Source organism: Pan paniscus, chromosome 18, assembly GCF_029289425.2.
Source record: "Pan paniscus chromosome 18, NHGRI_mPanPan1-v2.0_pri, whole genome shotgun sequence".
In the NCBI taxonomy this organism is placed as follows: Eukaryota; Metazoa; Chordata; class Mammalia; order Primates; family Hominidae; genus Pan; species Pan paniscus.
Genome location: NC_073267.2, coordinates 94673670 through 94690659, shown reverse-complemented (window position 1 = coordinate 94690659; position 16990 = coordinate 94673670).

Genomic DNA, 16990 nt, shown 5'->3' with positions numbered 1-16990 from the left:
TACAGGGAAGTAGAAACAAGTAAAAGTCATTTGTTGAAGTTGCAGCAACATTGAAAGCTGCAGTTGACCACTTTTCATAGCTCTTCGGCCGCTCTTAAACCTTCAGAGGTTTGTTCTCTGGGCCAGGCATTGCTGCCCACTGGGCTGGGCTGGTCTGAGCTGGGGTTGGGGGTGGGCAGAGTCCTCCATCATCCCAAGAACCCTTTCCTCAGTGAACTCAGCCACACAGAGGCCTCAGCTCCTAGCTGGGCTCAAGGAATTGTACACGATTACAATTCCTTCCTGGGTACACGATTCTGTCTGCCCAGGTTTTTTTTTTCTTTTTTGAGACAGAGTCTCACTCTTGTCACCCAGGCTGTGGGTGGCTCACGGCAACCTCTGCCTCCCAGGTTTAAGCGATTCTTCTGTCTCAGCCTTCCCAGTAGCTGGGATTACAGGCTCCTGCCACTATGCCTGGCTAATTTTTGTATTTTTAGTAGAGATAGGGTTTCACCCTGTTGACCAGGCTGGTCTTGAACTCCTGACCTCAGGTGACCCTCCTGCTTCAGCCTCCCAAAGTGCTGGGATTACAGGCGTGAGCCACCGCGCCCGGCCTGCCCAGGTTTTCTTTAAGAGAGCAGGGGGTTGGCCAGGCACCGTGGCTCATGCCTGTAATCCCAGCACTTTGGGAGGCAGAGACAGGCGGATCACAAGGTCAAGAGATCGAGACCATCCTGGCCAACATGGTGAAACCCCGTCTCTACTAAAAGTACAAAAATTAGCTGGGCGTGGTGGTATGTGCCTGTAGTCCCAGCTACTCAGGAGGCTGAGGCAGGAGAATCGCTTGAACCCCGGAGGCGGAGGTTGCAGGGAGGCAAGATCGCACCACTGCACTCCAACTTGGTGACAGAGTGAGACTCCGTCTCAAAAAAAAAAAAAAGGTAGGGGGTATAAAACGGGGTGTACATCGAAATTCAGATTTCTGAGCCTTCTAGATTCAGGAGGACAGGGTTGGGGATCCTAACAGGGAGGGCTTTCGGGGGCCCAGGCTGACAGAATGGCCTGTGGCCTCTCTATGGGAGGGGGCCCCCACATCTGGAATCCTGATGCGGAGAACGCTGATGAACTGCAAGACATTTGGACAACACTCACCGGGGTCTTGATGGCTTTGCCTGAATAAAGAGAACCGTGAGCTGGGTGGCCCTTCTGAAAACGACGGTTAGCAGAATCGTTTGGCTCATTAACAGCCTCTCAGAAAGCCTGGTCTGGAAAATCTGTGCAAGAAAAAATAAAATGGAAACAAACATGTAAAAAGAGGGGAAAGATGTTTTCATAAAAGCTGGAACATTTTGGGGTTAAACTCAGCTGCCCACACAGATTCATTTCAGCTCTTCAGCGTTATTCTATATGATTTATTTCCTGTTACACCATTTGACAATTGTTGTGTAAACAGTTTTCATTTATTCTGGAAAGACATCGTTTCCTGCTTTGGGGAAGTCTTACCAGGACCCAATTAAATCAAAACAACAACAACTGGTTTTGATTTGGAAAAACAAAACCCACAAGAAGGCAGAAGGGTCAAAAAATGCTGATTCCAAAAGGAACCTCAGATATTCCAGAATGAGTTACCCAGGGCACCTCTGGCCCCCTGGAAGGTGGAGGTCTGAATCTTGCTGTGTGCTCTTGGGCAAGTAACTTAACCTCTCTGAGCCCTGTTTCTTCAATTGTAAAATGGGGACAGTAGTCAGTTCCCCTCCTAGGGATGTTACGAGCATTAACTGAGACTGGACATGGCATTTGTAAACACTGAGCAATGGAAGCATGTTCCCACTTGTAAGTGGGAACTCAGTGGTGAGAACACACGGACGCTATGGGGGAGCAGCAGCCGCTGGGGCCTGCTCAAGGGAGGAGGGCGGGAGGAGGTGGGGAGGAAGTTGGGACGAGGGTGGGAGGAAGGAGCGGAGCAGGACAATTCATATTGGGCATTATGCTTATTACCTGGGTGACAAAATTATCTTTTTTTTTTTTTTTTTTCTGAGATGGAGTCTCACCCTGTTGCCCAGACTGGAGTGTAGTGGCGCCATCTTGGCTTGCTGCAACCTCCGCCTCCCAGGTTCAAGCAATTCTCCTGCCTCAGCTCCCAAGTATCTGGGACTACCGGCACCTGCACCACACCCGGCTAATTTTTGTACTTTTAGTGGAGAGGGGGTTTCACCACCTTGGCCAGGCTGGTCTCAAACTCCTGACCTCAAGTGATCTGCCCACCTCAGCCTCCCAAAGTGCTGGGATTATAGGTGTGAGCCACCACGCCTGGCCCAGGTGACAAAATTATCTGTACACCAAATCCCCATGGTACAGTTTGCCTATATAACAAACCAGTACATTTTGCCTATGTAACAAACCAGCACATGTACCCTTGAACTTAGAAGTTAAATTAAAGAAAAATGGTAACAATTATTTTTCTTCTTCTTTCTTTTTTTTTTTTTTTTTTGAGATGGAGTCTCGCTCTTGTCACCCAGGCAGGAGTGCAGTGACGCAATCTTGGCTCACTGCAACCTCCGCCTCCCAGGTTCAAGTGATTCTCGTTACTCAGCCTCCCAAGTAGCCGGGATTATAGGCACCCGTGACCATGCCCGGCTGACTTTCATATTTCTAGTAGAGACGGGGTTTCACCATGTTGTCCAGGCTGGTCTTAAACTTCTTACCTCAGGTGATCCCCCCACCTCGGCCTCCCAAAGTGCTGGGATTACAGGCGTGAGCCACTGCGCCCAGCCTACTATTCTTTTTCTTAAATAAAATTTTTTAATTTTTAATTTTTGTGGGTACATAGTAGGTGTATATATTTATGGGGCCTATGAGATTGTTTGAAACCGGCATACAGTGGGGAATAATCACATCAGCATTTAGCCTTTCTTGATGTCACAACCAATGCAATTCTACTTCTTCTCCCTTTTTTTTTTTTTTTTTTTTGAGACAGAGTCTTGCTCTTCACCAGGCTGGAGTGCAGTGGTGTGATCTTGGCTCACTGCAACCTGCGCCTCCCGGGTTCAAGCCATTCTCCTGCCTCAGCCTCCCGAGTAGCTGGGATTGGAGGCGCCCACCACCACGCCCAGCTAATTTTTGTATTTTTAGTAGAGACGTGGTTTCACCATGTTGGCCAGGATGGTCTCGATCTCCTGACCTCGTGATCCGCCCGCCTCAGCCTCCCAAAGTGCTGGGATTATAGGCGTGAGCCACCGCGCCCGGCCAAGAGTTTCTACTTCTTCTATAATGTGAACATGGCCAAGAACAAGGGCGTTTTCCTTACGGTGCTTCATAAATCCCTTCACATTGCAAAGGTTCCAGCAGGAACTGAAAACACCTAGATTTGAATTTTGGACATAAAACGGACTTATTATAGATGAAATAACTGAGATTCAAAAAAAGGATGTGGGATTCACTTGTAAAGGGCTCATCCCATTAAAGGCAAAGCTGTCTTTGGTTCTAAAATAATCTTTTCAACTGAAAGAAAATGGGACTCTCCTTTAGAAAATAGTGGTTTGCAGCCAGGAGTCAAATCACCTTGGGAGGCCAAGGCGGACGGATGGCTTGAGGCCAGGAATTCAAGACCAGACTGAGCAACAAGCTGAAACCCCGTCTCTACAAAATATATTTTTAAATTAAATTAATTAATTAATTTATTTTTTGAGATGGAGTTTCGCTCTTATTGCCCAGGTTGGAGTGCAGTGGCGCAATCTTGGCTCACTGCAACTTCTGCCTCCCGGGTTCAAGTAATTCTCCTGCCTCAGCCTCCTGAGTAGCTGGGATTACAGGCATACGCCACCACCACGCCAGGCTAATTTTATATTTTTAGTAGAGATGGGGTTTCTCCATGTTGGTCAGGCTGGTCTCGAACTCCTGACCTCAGGTGATCCGCCCGCCTCGGCCTCCCAAAGTGCTGGGATTACAGGTGCGAGCAACCCCATGGCCCACAATGTATATTTTAAAACCGCCAGACGTGGTGGTGCGTGCCTGTAGTTCCAGCTACTAGGGAGGGTGAGGTGGGAAGATCCCTTGAGCCTGGGAGGTGGAGGTTGCAGTGAGCCAAGATGGCGCCACTGTACTCCAGCCTGGGTGACTGAGCGAGACCATCTCAAAAAAAAAAAAAAAAAAAAAAGGGAAAGAGAAGGAAAAGTGATTTTCAAATCTCCAGTCAAGTCATTCTTTTATGGCCGTGATCAAAAAAACAAAATTGTTATTTAGCCAATTAAGTGACGATAGCTGGAGAAAAAAAGAACTTTCGGTGAGCTGGCATTGGTGCAGGATGAAACTCAGGTGGTGGGAAAGGGCTTCTGGAACGCTCGTTAGAGTTAGAACTGAACGAAGACAGGTTTTCCTGCAGCTCCCAGCAGCAAGTATCAGGGTCTGGGCTGGCTGGAGGGAGGCTTGAGTTTTGCCGTGAATGCGGGGAGGTAGCTGCAGGTGTGAGGCGTGACTCACAGACTCCTCGAGGACCCGTCTGCTTGGTGTGTGGGGAGTTGTGCTCCAGTGTCCACTGTTTCTGGGGGTTGTGATCACACGGCACCCCCCAGGCTTGGCACAGAACAGCAGGGGCCACCTGGCTGGCTGGGGAAGGCCATCCTCGCCCATGTGTGACTGGCTGGACCAAAGCCCCCGCCAGGTCACAGCACAGAAGAGGGCCGCAGGCTGCCCTGCTAAGTTCATCATCTCATCTGGCCTCCCCCTGGCAATGGAGAGAGGGAGGCCAGGGGCTGAAGGCCAAGAAAGCAAGTTGAGGTCAGCATCGGCAGAGCCGGGCAAAGGAAACAGAACAAGTGCAGGCCAGGCTGACAGGCCAAGGTCAGCCCCTAGGCTCCAGACCAAGCAGCTGAGGACAGGCCGGAAGCCACGCCAGGCAGGCAGGCCAGAGTCAGCACTGGGATACCGGCTGGGCGGCGGATAGCCTGGCAGCGGGCAGGAGCCACCCCCTAGCCCAGGGGTTCCCAGCAGTGCGCCTGAGGACACAGACAGCTCCCCACAGCTGTGATCTGGCCACCTCCCGCTGAGGACGGGCTGCGGAAGGGGTCGGAGGGCGAGGTGGCCGTGGCAGAGCAGTCGGGGGTGACCTCAGTGCTTGGCATGCACCGTATTCCTGCTTCTCAGCTGTGACGTGCTCTGATTCAAGGCCAGGACTTTGCACAGGGCTAGAGGGGCCTCATGACAAGGACAGCCCAAAATTTCAAGAACCTTCCTGACAAGTCAGGGGCAGCTCAAAGCGGTGGCCTAGACCCTCCAAATATTCATGAGCCCTTCTTCCTTGTGTTTGAGATTGGGTCCCCCAGAAGCAGAGCCTGAAGCAAGGAATTGAGTACGAATAGTTTAAGGAGAGGGAGGTGCTCCCAGGGAGCACAGGTGAGGGAATGGGGAAGTAAGGCAGGGTGGGGAAGGCAATAAAGAGTGGGGTGCCTGCTGGAGGGCTCCAGGGGCAACTAGAACGTGCCTCAGAGTCATCCATGTATGGGGCAGGGAGCTGGTGTTTCTACACCCATTCTTTCTTTTTTTTTTGAGATGGGGTCTCACTTTTATCACCCAGGCTGGAGTGCAGTGGTGTGATCTCAGCTCACCGCAATCTCTGCTTCCTGGGCTCAAGCATTTCTCCAGTCTCAGCCTCCCAAGTAGCTGGGACTACAGGTGCGAGCCACCGACACCTAGCTCATTTTTGTATTTTCTGTAGAGACAGCATTTCACCATGTTGGTCAGGCTGGTCTCAAACTCCTGAGCTCAAAGCAATCCGCCCCTCTTGGCCTCCTAAAGTTCTGGGATTACCGGCATGAGCCATTGGGCCCGGCCATCCACACCTGTTCTTGACCTTCCTTGCTGGAGGGCTGCTCTGGGGACATCAGCTCCTTGTAGGGTGACCAGCTGTCCCAGATTGCCTGGCACTGAGGGGTTGTCTGGGATGTGGGACTTTCAATGCTGAAACCAGGAATGCCCTGGGCAGACGGGAATGAGTTAGGCACCCTCCTCTCCAGCCCTTTTGGCCAGCCCCTTACGAACGCTGAGTTTGCTCCTGCAGTCAGAGAAAGCCCTCAGGGACTGCAGGAAAGAAGCCGCTGGCATGAGCCACACTGTGCATTCAGAGGGGCACAGCTGGGGCCTCCAGCAGCATCTGCTAGGCCAGACCAGCTGCTCCCATGAACCCGTGCCTGCCCACTCTCCTGGTGTCCTTCCTGCCGCCTCCCCTTACTCCAGCCAGGATGTTCTGGCCAGCCTTGAGGTTTGGCAAACACCAGGATGCTCTGACCTCAGGGCCTCTGCACTGGCTCTTCCCTCTGCCTGGACATCTCTTCCCTGGACTCATACCCTCACTTCTTTCTCTTCTGCTCAGTGTAATTGTACCCATGGGGCCTTCCACTTTCTTCCTCTTCCAGGAAGCTCCCCTTCCCCTTTTTTCCCTGGAGCAGGTGTGTCCACTGACGCACCATCTGTCTTACGTGTTAATTGTCTATCTCTGGCACTAAGACACAGCCTGCAGGAGGAAAGTTGACTGGTTGTCACCAGTGGGGTATTCCCAACACAGAGATCAGGGCCTGGCAAGTAGTAAACATTCAACCACTAAATAAATGCATTGAAATCACCTAAAACCAACACTAGCTAAACAGAAATAACGGTGTCAAATGCACCTGGATACGAGACTCCATGGAGTTAGCTTCCTCCAAAGGAAGCTAGGAGATTGTCAGTTATGGATGTAAGGCAGTGAACCTGGGTTCCCGCAGCTCCCTGCAGCCACTGCTGCCTCAGGCCCTGCCAGCCTCCAGCATTCCCCAACGTGAACGTTAGTCGGGATGGGGACTTGCTGACTTCTGTACTTGAGCAAATTAATCTTATGCAGAAACCTGTCGAATAAAACAGAAAATGTGGTATTGCCTTTATTAGAGCAGAGATGGGGAGCCTAGACCTGCCTGCACCCCACCTCCCTCATGGGGGCCTGAATAGCCCTAGGGATTTGGGGTGCAGCTGGAAGTCCAGTAACGTGGGGTGAAAGGAGTGGGAGGGGATAGGGACGATGCGAAACTCTGCAGGGCTGAGCCCGGAGCTTCTCCAGCGGCAACGTGCAGGCCCACTGGTTGAGGGCTCATTACAATTCGAAGGTCAATGCACAAGGTTTGAGCTGGAACCAGAGCATCAGCATTTCTAACCAGCTCCCAGGGGTCCCAAAGCTGATGCTGCAGGTCCGCGGCCAGGGCTGTGGGCAAGTCTCCCTCTCTGCCTGAGTCACAAGGAATTTGATCATCTTGCCTGCACTTTCCACAAGCTCAGCAGTGGTGAGGAGCAGGAGAGAGGTGGCAGAGGCCCCGGGAGTTCACCGGAGGCACATCTCAGACACAGAGGCCCAAGGGTCTGAGCTAGTCACTGTGTAAGCTGTGGTGAAAAAGAGGCCCCATAGTACACGATCCTAAACAAGATAGATGCTTGTTTCTCTCCGATAGCACAGAGGGAGGTGGCCCGGGGCTGGGAGGGCAGCTCTGCTAGCTTCAACACGTGGGGTTTGCTTTGTTGTTGTTATTTTTAATTTTTAAGAATTTCTCCAGTGTCAGAATCTAAGGGCACAGCACATGGTTTTTAACCTCTGGATCCAAAGTGGTTGCTTCAGCTCCTGCCATCCTGTCTACATCCCAGATAGTGGGAAGGAAGGAAAGGCAAATGTGATTAAGTTGAGGACATTTGGATGGGGAGGTTTTCCTGAATTAGCTGGGCGAGCCCAATGTCATCACAGGGGCCCTTTCTAAGAGGGAGGTGAGGGGGTCAGTCAGAGGGGAGATGGGACAATAGACTCTGAGGTTGGAGTGATGCATTTTGAAGACGGAGGAAGGAGACCATGAGCCAAGGGATGCGGGTGACCTCTAGGAAGCTGGAAAAGGCAAGCAAGGGATGAATCTCCCCGACTCAACACAGCCATGCCCATGCCCACACCATGTCCTTGCTACACCCACTCACCAACGCCCACATCCACACCCATGCCCACACCCACTTATCCACACCCAGGCCCACTCACCCACACCCACTCACCCACACCCACACCCCCACACCCACACCCACTCACACCCACACCCACTCACCCACGCCCACTCACCCACACCCACTCACACCCACTGAACTACACCCACTCACCCACATCCACACCCACTCACCCACACCCACTCCCACACCCATTCACACCCACTCACTCACACTGTCACCCACACCTACTCACCCATACCCATTCACCCACACCCACTCACCCACACCCATACCCATTCATCCACACCCACACCCACTCACCCACACTCACACCCACTCACCCACACCCACTCACCCACACTCACAGCCATTCACCCACACTCATTTATCCACACCCACACCCCCACTGACACCTACACCCACTCACCCACATTCACACCCACTCACCCACACCCACTCACACCCATACCCGCTCACACCCGCTTACCCACTCCCACACCACTCACACCCACTCACCCACGCTCAGTCACCCACACCCATTTATCCACACCCACACCCCCACTGACACTCACACCCACTCACCCACACCCACACCCACTCACCCACACCCACACCCACTCACCCACACCCACACCCACTCACCCACACCCACTCACCCACACCCTCACCCACACCCACACCCACTCACCCACTCACCCACACCCACTCCCACACCCATTCACACCCACTCACTCACACTGTCACCCACACCTACTCACCCATACCCATTCACTCACACCCACTCACCCATACCCACACCCACTCACCCACACCCACACCCACTGACCCACACCCACTCACCACACTCACACCCACTCACCCACACCCATTTATCCACACCCAAACCCCCACTGACACCCACACCCACTCACCCACACCCACACACCACACCCACTCACCCACACAGCCACTCAGGCTGGCACCACGCAGACGTGCCATTTCCTTCACATCCCATCTTTGATGTAGGAGGAAAGCTGAGTGCCCATAGAAAACCCACGCAGACATGGGAGCGTGCAGATGCCGCACACACAGGGGCCCCAGCCGGGAAGCGACACTCCCCCCATTAACGCGGCACTGAAATCACACTGAATGGCGTGGCCCTGGGGCCTTCCACGTGCTTAGGCTGGTTTCAGCCTCTGCATTTGCAGCCGTTGGCTGGGGTGGCCTTAGGAATGAACACGCGTGCCGGGGAACACACACCCCCGCTTAACCCCAAGGCTCCTTCTGGCTTGAGAGCGTGGGGGCGGCAGCCTGGGCTCTCCATGACTCCTCTGGGTCCTGATCTGCGTGTGGGGGCTGCACCCTGACTGAGACCCGGCCCTTGGTGTCTTTCCCTCCTTTTGGGGCCTTCCGCCAGGCCCTCCTACCATCAGCTGAGGACAGAAATGTGCAACCCGGGCAGATGTTGAAGAAAGTTTCAATCTCTGCTTTGCAACTGCCAAGGGACTTTGAAAGAACATCCAAGTGAGACCAACCTCCTGCCACGACAACAGCTCTTGAACACCCCTTCCCCTGCTCCTGCTCTCTGATGGGATCGTGTCAGAGTTACTCAGGCCCACTGACTACCCCCCCAACCCCCTAAAAACCTCTCACATGGCCCCAGATCACTCAGATTGGAGGCTCACCTGGCCCTTCTCCCCTTCCTCCTCTCCATGCCCCTCCCCGTGCCGGGCACCACCTCCCCGTCCTCCTGGCCGCTGGGGGTCCCACCCTCGCTCATGGCCGCAGCATCCGGCGGCATCGCAGCATCCACTTCTCCTGCTCCTCCCTCACCGAGGGATCCCCCATAACCCCCTACTCTGGCAATGTAGTTTTTTCTCACTCTGCCTCTCCCTGGAGGATTTCTGGTGAATTTTACCAATAAGCAAGCTTTTTAAAAATAAGTGACGTTCTTCGAGGACTATTTATGTGTCTGGCACTGTGCCCAACATTTCCTAGACTACACAACATCCTTTCAACATCCTGATTGCCCTTCCCAACAAGGATAATTATTAGGCAGCCTTTTCTCCATTTTGTAGATAAGGAAACGGGCTGGAGGGGTTCCCAAGGTCTCCCAAGGTCACGGTGCTGGGAGCTGGAGGAGCTGGGTGCAGACCCGGGTCTGGCTTGGCATCGAAGCCCCTGGGCGGCTCTATTTTCTGTTTCTGGGCTGTTGCAGGAACTGGCTGCAAAGAACCATCCCTTCTCACTGGCCTGAACAGCTTGTCCACATTTTCTTCCAGAAGAGTGGCCCTTAGCGTCCCTAGGGCCACTTCCCTCTTTTCCTGACAAGGATGATAAACTGAGCCGGTGCTGTGGGTCTGAGGCCGGGCCAGGGAGGCTGAGCGGCTCTGGCTCTGGCCGGATCCCCGGCCCAGGACCAGGACTGAGTCAGCGAATGCACAGCCCCACCCTTGGGATGGGTCAAGCCAGGCCCAGGGAAATGGCACCGCTCCCCCTGGCTGGGCTGGGAGGCTTTGTTTAAAGGGTGTCTTTTCAAAGGACCGTTCTGAGTAATAGGCCATGCAGGGGCTGTGGACAGCAGACCATTTAACCCCTGGCCAGCGCCCCTCTTCCCCCATCTTGAAACCCCCTGAAGCTGAAGGGGAGAAGGCTGGCCTGGAGCCCAGGGCTCCGAGCCTCCGTTTCTTACCTGTAAAATGGAGCAACAGCCTGTCTGCCCTCCTCCAGGTGCTGTGAGGACCAAATGAGATCATGGAAAGAAAAGTGCTTAGGAAAATCACTCATTCCATGAAGCGTCTTCGTGAAAAGCTGCGATGAGCCAGGGTGGGGAGGGGGTGTGCAGAGGGCGCTGTCGGGAGGGCGGAGTCGTGCCCAGATGAGCCTGGGAGCCCCGGAGTGCCGGGCGGTTCTGGGGCACCGGAGGGAGCTGTAGCTGGAAGGGTGGAGGGCAGTGAGCTGGAGGAGGTGCTGTCCCAGAGGCCAGAGCCAGCAGGAATGCCAGTTCACCCCAGCCTCGCACTCAGGGCCCAGCACGCTTTAGCTCACAAGCTCTCGCAAACAGGGGGCTGAGGCTCTGGAGACGGCACTTGTCCAAGGGCACACGGCCGGGGCCTGGTGGAGCTGGGTTTGACGGCCTGAGCGGAGGCCCAGAGGCGCCTGGGAGTGGGAGGAGGGGCAGGACGTGCAGGTGGCCAGGGGTGAAGGCGGGGAACCCAAAGGCCACCCTCACAGCCTGAAGGTCAATGGGATGGCGAGGGCACCCTGTGGGAGGGTCTGAGTGAGGGAGGGGACAGAAGACGCAGGGTCCTTGTGCCAGGAGCCCCATCCGTTCTCTCCGTGACTCTGCCAGGGCTGGGCTGCGGATGCTTCCCTCTCATCACTGAAGGATGTCGCTTCCCTTTTCGGGACCCTGCCTGGGCCTTGGTCTTCTGGACAAACACTTGGAGTAGGGCGAGAACATATCCTCTCGGAGATAAGGCCGGGGCAGGCTCAAGGCCAGACCTCCCTGGAGCTGGCTTCATGGATGGCTGCGGGCTCCCAGCCTGACTCTCTGGGCCTGGAGACGCTGGAGTTTTTCTGGTGATAAGTTACCCTTGAACCCCTGAGGAACTCAGGGGGCCTAGCGTGCTTCCAGGACTATATGGAGTTTACAGACAAATCTGACGGGAAAGTCTGTGGCCTTTAAACAAATGCAATACTCAATGCACTGCTTTGCTTTGGTGTGTTATGAAGGCCCGGCCACTTGAAGGAGGGCTGTGACAGAGCCCCTAACCTGGACGTGGAATTTAGCTCAAGCACCTGTTCTTTTTGTTCTTTTCTTTCTTCTTTCTTTGTTTTGAAACAGGGTCTTGCTGTCTTGCCCAGGCTGCAGTGCTGTGGTGTGATCCTGGCTCACTGCAGCCTCAAACTCCTGGGCTCAAGCAGTCCTCCTGCCTCAGCCTCCCAAGTAGCTGGGATTACAGGCTCACGCCACCATGCCCGGCTGATTTTTAAAATTTTTTTGTAAAGATAAGAGTCTCCCTATGTTGCACAGACTGGTCTCGAACTCCTGACCTCAAGCAATCCGCCTGCCTCGGCCTCCCTCTCGAAGCACTGAGATTACAAGCGTGAGCCACTGCACGTGGCCTCAGGCACCTTTTCTAAACTCTTTTGCTTAGGGATCAGTTTGGGAAAAATTATAATGTTCATGGGGTGCACGTGTTTTCTCTCATTAACAATTAAAATAGCTCTAGAGAATCTCATGGGAGAAGCATGGATTTTTTTTTTTTTTTAACAGCTTTTTTTTTGAGGTATAATTCACATACCACACAATTCACCTGTTAAAAGCCCACAGTACAGTGGTTTTTCGTGTATCCACAGAGGTGTGCAGCCATCACTACAATCCTCTTTAGAATATTTTATTTCCCCCCAAAAAAACCCCTGTACCTTAACCATCATCCCCAATTCCCCAACTTCCTCCAGCCCCTGCTAACCATGAATCCACTTTCAGTCTCTCTGGATTTCCCTGTTCTGGACGTTTCCTATAAAGGGCATCATGCAGTCTGTGGTTCTTTGTGTCTGGCTTCTTTCACTCAGCACCACGTCTTCAAGGTCGTGAACATTGTCACACATACCTGAACACCATTCCTTCTTCATGGCCGAATAATGTTCCATTGAGTGAATGGAGCACTTTTTGTTTCTCCATCATCAGCTGATGGACATGTGGGCTGTTTCCACTTTTTTTGGCTACTGTGAGTAGTGCTGCCAAGAGCATTCTTGCACACGTTTTTGTGTGAACGTAAGTTTTCATTTCTCTTGGGTGTAAACTCACAAGTGGAATTGCTGGGTCCTGCGGAAACACTATGTTTAACCTTTAGAGGAACAGCCAGATTGAGAACACATACATTTTTACAACTTACATGACCTGTTTATTAAGAAAATTTGCTGATATTGGTGAATGTTTACTACGGGCCAGGGTGTCTCATGAATGATCTTATTTTGTCCCCACAACAAGCTTATTTGGTCGGTTCTGTTACTGTCCCCAGTGGACAGAGCAGGAAAGCTGGGGACCAGAGAGGTTGTGACACCCAAGTAGATTCAAATCCCAGCTCGTATGAATCAGGGATTCGAATCCAGGCCGTGGGGTCCCCTCCCTTCTGATGCTTCCTGATGAGTGGCCTCTACTGAAGTGCCCAGTCTGCGGAGCACTGAGGCTCCTTTCCAGCCACAGAAGCGCTCATTTTGGAGAACTGGCAACGCCGAGGGTACGTTTAACTCTTCCTTCTGGATTCGATGGGAGCTGGGTCATGGGCGCTGTGTGTCGAGGCCGTCACCATACCCAGCTCATTCATCCATCAGGACATATGAACCACCTACTGCAGCCAGCACAGGCCAGGCCCGCAGAGTCCAGTGCCCTCGTTCCAGGTCAGCCTCCTCGTAGTGCAGGGCACTGCCACCACCGCATGTTGTCCTTCCTGATGGCAACACTGGCTGTGCAAATGAAAGCAGTGTTCCTATTTGGCCTGATTCATTGGTTCTCATATTTGAGCTGCATCAGAATTTCCTGGAGGGCTTCTTCAAACCCACATTGCAGGCCCACTGCCTGAGAGTCTGGTTCTGCTGGTCTGGCGTGAGGCCGGAGAATATGCATTTACAACAAGCTCCCAGGTGAGGCTGCTGCTTCTGGCCCAGGGACCCCACTTTAAGGCATTAAGAAGTCCTGGGGATGGGGGCTGGGCCCCTGGGATGGGGGCGGGACCCTTTCTTGGATAACAGGTCAAGGGCTTCAGTCACTACTTGGGCTAAATGGCCTCTAAGAAATGGGGTTCCTGCTTCCCTGGAGGCCCTTCTGGACCCCTGGGGTGTGCGGATGGAGCACATATTGGACGGGAAGGAAGAGGGGCTGCCTAGATGGGTTGGGGTTAGAGGCAGCCATTCTCACCCCTCCGGGGAGCGGTAGCAATTGGTCCCTGGTGCTCTGCTGCCCCCTGGTGGTGGGCAATTCTGCACTGCCCCCTTTGAGGGTGATGAGACCCTTGAGCGCTGTCTGAAGCCGGGGCGCCAAGCTCGACCCCGCTGCCGGGGTCCTCGTACGTGCTCTCTCTTGGGAACTGATCTGCTGTCAGTCATATGCACTTTAGTGAGGATAAGTCCAAGTCCTTGATTCTTGTCTCCTGGGGGAGATTTACACTTAAATCCCACGGCTCGTTGCTGAAGAACAGGAAGGCTCTGCCCAAGACTTGAAGCTTCAGGCACCGGGGAAGGAAGGGGAGGGTCCTCCCAAGAGTCTTGCTGAACAGCTGTGTACCCCGACCCCTGAACCTGGGAGGACCTGGCCACATGCCTGCTTCCCAAAGGCTCCTCCACCTCGAGGGGAGCGGCCGTGCTGCTTGCATGCTGCTTTAGAAGACACCATGCTCAGACCTTCAGCGCTTACCACGTGCTGAGCGTCTTTGCTGTAGCCTCCTGCACGTGCACAGCGGCCCTCCAAAGTCATCATTACTTTACATGCCAGGCAATGGAAGCCCAGACAGGCTAAGAGGCATCAGCCAAGGCGTGGAGATGGCCATTGGCCAGTGGGCTCTATGGACCTGGGCCTCAGAGAGGCAAGAGCTGAAGACGTGGCGTGGGGCAGGGGGCACACATGCAGATGGCGTGTAAGGCAAGGGATGGGATGACTGCGGGGGAGAGGGAGCCCGGGCAGAAGGGAAGAGGCCCAAGGTCAGCCAGTTAGCAGGGGCCAGGAAAGGAGTGGGGTGGAGAGGCCGGGGATGGAAGGAGAGAAATCGCGAGGGCGTGAAGCATGCACGGGGCTTACAAGCAGACCATAACGGAAGGTTTGTGACCTTTAAGAAAAATCTAACCATTTGATTGGCTGCTCTGCTTGGCTGTAGTGCAAAGCCCGCCCACTTTGAAGAGGGGCCCAGAGGCAGCCTGAGGCTCTGTCCTCTGGGGGACTTGAACTCAAATGTCTTTCCTGTGTTTTTTGCTTGAAGTCCAATTTTCAAACTTGTTTTTCCCCCCCGTTATTTTTGCAGAGATGGGGTCTCCGTATGTTGTCCAGGGTGGTCTTGAACTCCTGGGCTCAAGTGACCCTTCTGCCTCTGCCTCCCTGAGTGCTGGGATTGCAGACATGAGCCAGCATGCCTGGCGAGATCCAATTTTCAAGGAGAATATCTATATTCTTTAGAATAGTTTACATTAAACTAATATAAACTATTAGTTTATAACATACCATTGTACTAGTTTGAATCTTCAAAAAGATCCGTCCACATACTAACCTCAAAGAATTATGATTGGGACCTCATCTGGGGAAAGGGTCTTTGCAGGTGTTAAGAAGTTAAGGATTTTGAGGTGGGATCATTCTTTTTTTTTTTTTTTTCTTTTTTGTTTTGAGACGGAGTCTCGCTCTGTCGCCCAGCCTGGAGTGCGGTGACACAAACTTGGCTCACTGCAAGCTCCGCCTCCCAGGTTCACGCCATTCTCCTGCCTCAGCCTCCCGAGTAGCTAGGACTACAGGCGCGTGCCACCAGGCCTGGCTAATTTTTTTTTGTATTTTTAGTAGAGATGGGGTTTCACCATGTTAGCCAGGATGGTCTTGATCTCCTGACCTTGTGATCCAAGAGGTGGGATCATTCTTGACTAGGGTGGGCCCCACATTCAGTGACAGGTGTCCTTCTAGGAAACAAGGGGAGAAAGCCATGTGAAGGTGAGGTGGAGACTTGGGTGTCCTGGGATACGTCGGCATCTATTATCCATCATCTGTCTATAGGTAAGTAGACAGGCGGTAGCTATGGACAACCATATATAGATATAAAATATTCTCCCTTGCATATAGATCATATGTCATACAATGTGTCAGTGTTTCTCAAAGTATGGCCTGAGGAACTCCTGCATCAAAGTTGCCTGGGACTTTGTAAAACTAAAGACTCCTGGGCCGGCTTTCAGACCTATGGGATTAGACTGTGGATGGGGCCCAGGAATGGGCATTCTAGACACAATTTCTGAGTGATTCTGATGCCCCTGGTGGTTCCCTGATATGCTGAGGATGGCTTGGGAGCAGGTGGGGGGAGGTTTGTCAACCAGAAGGGACCAGGAATGTGTCCAAGCAGAAAGGCAGGGACAGGGTGCACTGTTCTGGCTAAGGGGGAGGTTGCTGGCGCACCTCCCTCTGGGGCTGATGGACAGCTGGTGTGTGCTGGGGGCCCAGATGTTTGGGGTCATGGGGACCCTGCTCCGTCCTTGTTGGCACTGGTGCCCCTACCGCCCTCTGGGCCCAGCTGCTGTTGGAGAGGGGCCAGGAGTACACACGGGCTATTGTCAGCCCGTCTCACACTCAGCGTGCCTGGCCTTCCTGACGTTTAGACAGCTGCTTTGTGTCTGGCTGCTCTGGGAATTCCAGGGCCCGGGAAGCGACCGGAGCTGACATCCCAGGACCAGCTGGTGGGGTGGGCCGCGGGGCCATCTGGAAGTTTCCGGACCTCAGGGAACACTTATGTAACTGGTTTAGAGGGGAGGTTTGGACAATGGATTCGCTGAAGGGCCAAGAACAAACTGAGCCTTTCCCAGGGCAGGCAGGTCCTCTCCCGCCAACAGGCATCTTATCTACTCCCCAAGGCCCCTCTCAGCCCCAGAGGGTCCCTGCTGTCAAAGCCAGAAGAGCAGACGATGGGACTGAAGCTCTCCAGGGGCAAGGACTTGTCTGTTTTGCCTTGTCACCCTCTGTGCTTAGCACAGCGCTTGGCCCGTGCTGAGTGCTGAGTGAGGGTTGAATGAACATGCGCTTGTGTACATGACAGAGTTTCCAACAGGGAGGAAGGACTGGCCCAGAGCAGCGGCTCACAAAGCGGGGTTCCTGGGTCAGCCCAATCAGCATCCCCTGGGGCTTGTTAGAATGCAGGTTCTCAGGCCCCACCCCAGAACTCCTGAGTCAGATGCTCTGGGGCTGGGCCTGGCAATCTGTATTTTCACGAGCCCATCAAGGGATTCGATCCAGGCCGGTGCAGGAGAACCCCTGGTGTAGGGCAGCGAGAGGCAGCTTCCAAAACCAGGCAACCCCCAACAAAATCCA